The sequence below is a fragment of the Danio rerio genome, chromosome 8 (assembly GCF_049306965.1).
Source record: "Danio rerio strain Tuebingen ecotype United States chromosome 8, GRCz12tu, whole genome shotgun sequence".
Classification (NCBI taxonomy): Eukaryota; Metazoa; Chordata; class Actinopteri; order Cypriniformes; family Danionidae; genus Danio; species Danio rerio.
In genome coordinates, this window is record NC_133183.1 from 35217586 (window position 1) to 35223757 (window position 6172).

The window sequence follows — 6172 nt, forward strand, 5'->3', positions numbered from 1 at the left end:
TTATTAACGTATGCGATAAATGAGATAATGTATCTTGTTATTACAAATAAACCCCGCCTTAACAAACATAAACTCCTGATCAGATTTTTACTCTGCATACCAGATATTACACCTATAGCTAGGCCAGGCCAAATGTACAGACTTTTTTTGCTATTTTTGCACAGAATTTTGTAAAAAATCTACAGATTTTTGAAGAATGATTTTGGGAGTATTATAACTAAACACTTAATATGTTAAAACGTAAAACTTTTATTTAATGTTTACATTGTAAATCCGGTAAACAAGTCTCTCATATAATATACAGTATCCACTAAAAGATATACTTTACAAACTGTATTGTAATCAAATCATACACTTTTAAACCCAAAAAGTTAAGGTAACTCAAACCGTTTGAGGAAACCGATTGCAACAAACCATTTAGGTTCAAAAACTAATCCAAATGATTACTGTAAACTTCATTTGAGTAAATGAAGCAATTTGAGCACAGTAAAACCCAATAAATGAAGAGAACTCAAACCATGTGAGTACTGTAAAACTCAATAAGCTAAGTCAACTCAAACTGTTTGAGGAAACAGACTGCAACAAACCATTTGAGCTAAAAACTGTATGAGTACTGTGAGCTTACTCTATTTAAGTTGAAGTCATAAGGTATTTAATTAACTCATTACCTTCAAAACCCTGAGTTCAAAACACTTTTCAATTGAGTAGAATTAACTTTGAGTAAATTTTGAGTTACCTACTCTCATTTCATTTAATAAAGTTGACTGTTGGGTTACAGTGTATAAACATTTTCATATAAAGCAATATAATTACTGAAATTCATTTTAAAAACTGGTTAAATATAATTGTACACGCATTTACACAAGTAAATAAACTCAATGATGGGCTAAAAATCTGTGGAAATCTGCAGGTTTCTGTGCACGCAGATCTCGTGCGGGCTTATCTATAGCTCAGCATATACAACTGCAAAGTGTTTTCAGCAGCATTATTTATTAAGTTACTAAAACATTTTTTCCTAAACCAAACAACTCCAAAATAGCTGACATAAGTGGAGAAAGTGATGTGAAAAAAATAGATTAAAACTACTAAAATTGTACTTGGTAACAGTTTAGTTCCCTAAAGTCTCTCAGGTGTGATTTTGGCCCATTTCATTTCTAAGACACAGATTCAGCTGAAGCACACACTGCTGAGACATCTATAGTTTCTATGGCAACCGAAAGAGCTGTAATGTGCTCATATTTTTTATATATTGTACACACAAGGCCAGAGCAGTCTGCAGGCAACAATCTGCCACATTGGATGTCCAACATGTTCAACATTGGCAGTGCTTCTTATATCAGACTCCAGAGGACCTGCAGTATTTTTCATCTACCAACAAATGTATTGATCTCGACATTTTCCCACATTTACCTTATTTGACACGTTCTTTTATTGGAAGTGACTTACAGTGTATTCAAGGTAAAGGTTTCATCAATAACTGTTCTATGGGATTCTGAACCTGTAACCTATGGGCCCCTCCACTGGAGCAACAGAAACCTTGCAGTCTAAAACAAACAGAAACAATAACAGATTTTCTCATCATCTCTTGCAAACAGCAGATTCCACGGAGGCGTAACGCAACAAAACAACACAATATAGTGTAGCAGATTATTTGGCTTCACTGCCCACACTTGAAGGTTTGCCATCAAGTCTAAACATTCAATATGGAAGCGCCACACTGAAACTGAAGAAACAATGAGATAACATAATTAGAAAGAGCTCATCTACTTGAAAATTTTAACTGTACTGTAAAAATGCTGGGTTCTAGAGCTGCACGATTCTGGCTAAAATGAGAATTACATTTCTTTTTTTTCTTTTTTTTTTTTTTAAATCAAGATTTTAAACAAGATCGTTTTTTCATAGATGTAAAATAAATGTTAATACGCGAATAGGAGGTTTAGAATAGGTTCTCTTTTGGGAGATAGTATCTTCAGTTATTGTGCACTTTGATCATTGAAATATTACATAATTTTTTGCATTTACAAACTGCTACATTATACACATCCCAAAAGATAATATCTAAAATGATTAACTATTAACAAACCCTTGTTTTTTAAAAAAGAATGTTTTACCATTTTTTACAGCAAAAATGGCATATAAGGACAAACTGTCTTTGATCCTCAAAGCTTTACATACTTCATTTATGACTATTTGTTTAACCTGAAATTCTCTTCTACTAGCAAGTTATTTCTGTAGTGCAATTGTTTTTAACCATAAGGCCAGAACCCATTAAGGTACTCAGAAAACTTGCAACGGGTCCAAAGCTTCTTGCAGTACAGTTCACATCATTTATTAACAAATACTTGCAGTTTATTTTAATAATAAAAGTTGAAAACAAGCAGATTTATTAAAATCACAGCTGAAACAGAAGACAGATTCTCTTAGTTTATATACAGTTGGGGATATCTGAATATTGTGTTGGACAATGAAGAGCCCTAAAGTCAACATACTGTAGCAGCGAATGTTGAATGTGAATGTACATGTTATTACTAAAGTTCAAAAAGTCTAAACAAAAACACGTGCCTCAAAAAAGACACGTGCCACAAAAAACTTTGTGTTCAACATGTTAAGTAAAAATAAAAGATCAACTGACTATACAGTGCTCAGCATAAATAAGGACACCCCATTTTAAAAATTTATATTTTTAGCCATATATCAGTGAATATAGGTCATATATTTTGGTCAATTTGAACAAAAATCTATTAAACTAGATTATTTATTTTAAAATACTTATTAAACTATAATCATTAAAATAAAAGTTAAATTACTTTTAAATTAACATCTTTAGAAATAGAAAGATAATACATGTAAATGTAATAATAATAATAATAATAATAATAATAAAAGGAAATTAACTAAATTCTATGTATGTTTGCTTTACATGAATTTTCTTTTTTAAATTGTTTTTAATATTTTTCTCTTAACATACATTTGGCCTACTAATTTTTGGACTATTATTAGTAGTCTAATCTATATATGCACAAATTTTATATTGTAAAGCATCCTATAGAAAATATTTTAAAAAATCATTTAAAATAGAGATCTGTGAGGTATGTACTCATTTATGCAGAGCACTATATATATATATATATATATATATATATAGTTCATATATATATATAGTTCATATATATATATAGTTCATATATATATATATATATATATATATATATATATATATATATATATATATATATATATATATATATATATATATATATATATGAACAACTACTCAGTTTACTTTGTCAGAAATGTTTTGTTTTTAAATTCATGTGTCATATACAGTTGAAATCAGAATTATTACCCCCTTTATTTTATTTTTTTTTTAATATTTCCCAAATTATGTTTAACAGAGCAAGAACATTTTCACAGTATGTCTGATAATATTTTTTTCTTTTGGGGAAAGTCTTATTTGTTTTATTTTGGCTTGAATAAAAGTAGTTTTAATAAAAAAAAAAATTAAGGTAAAAATTATTAGGTTATTATGTTTAGAAATGTGTTAAAAAATCTTCTCTCTGTAAAACAGAAATTAGGAGGGGGGGGGGGGGGTTGTTATGTTGATGCACACCAAGAAACTGTTCCAAAAACTCCCAGCACTTTCCACAAAGCCAATGAAAAACTATTGTACTGTGACAAATACAGGTGCTACAAGGTAGTTTCTCTGAAAGAAAACTCAAATGTAAACATACACAGAAGGTTGGTTCTGTATTATATATCATTATCTGTACAGTATTGTTGTGATTCTCTTCATTTATTATTATTATTATAATTATTATTATTAATAACATAATAACAATAAAAAAATCTCTGTTGCATATTTGCACTTAATGTTTACATAATAAGTCAGTGAATGTAAAACAGCAGATTTCTAAATAATAATTAGCCTCCACATAAAACCTCTTATTCCATCTTCAGGTCTCCAGACGCATCTTTAGAGCATAACAGTTTCATAATATATTAACAAAACGAGTATGCAGCACAGACACGTTGTTTCAAATGTAATGGCGTCATGCATCACATTGACAGTGTGGTACCCAGCTGGGTAGAGGCAGACGACCCCCTGTGACGCAACTCCATCCCTGCTGCTGCTGTTTTCATTCGCGCTTCATATTATATACAGATACAGATGCCAACGGGCACGTAGATCTACAGTAGCCACAACTCACCTGTCAATGGAAATTTGCCACTGTCCTCTTCCGCTGCCAAGACGCGCGCGCCGGTTAACGCAAAGCTTCTGTTGCTGTGCTGCAGCACGACCTTAAGGACACACAAAAATCCAATTTAAAAAGGATTCACTCTCGTCCACTGGGAATACACGCCAGCTTCAGGTATTCTCCTCCACGCATGTCGTCGTCCTCTCTCGCAGTGTATTTTGAGCTGGTATTGTGGCAAACACTAGGGGCAGTTCTGTGTAAGACGCGATGTTGACGGATGCTGGAGATGCGGGTCATTTGCCAACAGCTGGGCATCGACATAAGGAAGTGTTGTACGCGATACCGTTTGACGGACAGGAGCGTTGACCAATCACAGGGCGTCTGGGTGAATTCCAGGGTCCTCCCTTTATAATTGAATGACCAATCATTAATTAGGTCAATACTGTCCCGTGCAAACGTCTGCTTGTTTTGTTATACGCTGCATTGAAAATGTATAGGGAAATGGCACTGGATAACAGTTTTTTTTTTAATCCATAGACTGCATCTTTTTGCTGCTTTGAAGAAATATAGCGTTTGCTTTTTTAATTTTTTAAAGGAATTGAGACATGCTATATTTTATAGGGAGCCATTAGGCTAGTCTCTGCTCTGCAAGAATTTATTTGATGAAAAAATACACTAAAAAATCTTATGAAATAACTATATATATATATATATATATATATATATATATATATATATATATATATATATATATATATATATATATATATATATATATATATATATATATATTGCCTAAAGGGGCAAACAAATAAAACTTTCTCCAGAAGAAAAAATATTATCAGACATACTTTGAAAATTTCGTTGCTCTGTTAAACATCATTTAAGAAAAAACATTTCTATTCATATTTTAATTTTCAAAACAAATGTTGCTTTTTTTGCTAATCAAATTTTATTTTTTAAAAAGATTAGACAGTTTATTTATTTATTTTAATGACAAAGCACCTATAAAATTTGATAATAAAGATAATCAAATGAATATCTGAACTGCAGGAATCTATCTGAGCCGATGAGACTTCTTTTAAAAACATGAACAAATCTGATAGCTTGATGCTTTCAAATGTTTGATTGTATTTAGGACCAATGTCATCTATTTGTGTTGTAGCTCATACTATAAAGTGTTGGGGTAATGCATTACATTGAGTTACATAATAATATTACCTTGTTGTAATGAGTAAAGTGGGCGAGTAGGTAGTGGTGGTGCAGTAGGTAGTGCTGTCGCCACACAGCAAGAAGGTCACTGGTTCGAGCCTCGGCTGGGTCAGTTGGCATTTCTGTGTGGAGTTAGCATGCTTCCTGCATTTGTGTGGGTTTCCTCCAGGTGCTCTGGTTTCCCCACAAGTCCAAAGAAATGTACAGGTTAATTGGGTAAGCTAAAATTGTTCTTACTGTATGTGTGTGAATGAGAGTGTATGCAGGGTCATGGGCGTAAATGTGATTTAACAGTAGGGGGGGACAATAAATATAAAATTTCTTTCCAGCATTTTTTTGAAGGGGACACAAATAATACAGCCGAATTATACTACTAAAAATATGTGCCCGCAGTTAAAAATGGTTTCATCATTATGATTATTTTCAAAGTTTTTCTCAGGTTCAACGACAAAGCAGATTTTTCTTCAAAACTTATTGCATTGTTTGTTGTGTTGTTTACAGTCAACTGACTCGACTCCTGAAGCAGAACAAATGCAGGAAAAGACATTTTCCATACTCTTAATAACTAACTTGTTTACATTGCACTTGTCAAAATGACCGATCATATTATAAATCAGTGAGCCTGTGAGGTTCATTTGCTAAACAGACACAACTCCGAAAACATTAAAAAATTGTTCATCCCAAAAGAATTATCATTATCCCTTCAATAAAGCACAACACCCTTACCTGACACTGTACATCTGACTGACCCTGCTCTGCCTGTT

General features: G+C 32.1%; 1 protein-coding gene across 1 annotated transcript in view; it reads right to left on the reverse strand.

Annotated features, from left to right (window-relative positions):
• The window catches only part of ralgps1 (Ral GEF with PH domain and SH3 binding motif 1), a 200135-nt gene extending 195618 nt beyond the window's left edge, over positions 1–4517 (reverse strand). The window contains 1 exon segment of the mRNA NM_001100146.1: positions 4209–4517. The gene's annotated coding sequence lies outside the window, so the exon portion shown is untranslated.
• Positions 4518–6172: the final 1655 nt, after the last annotated feature.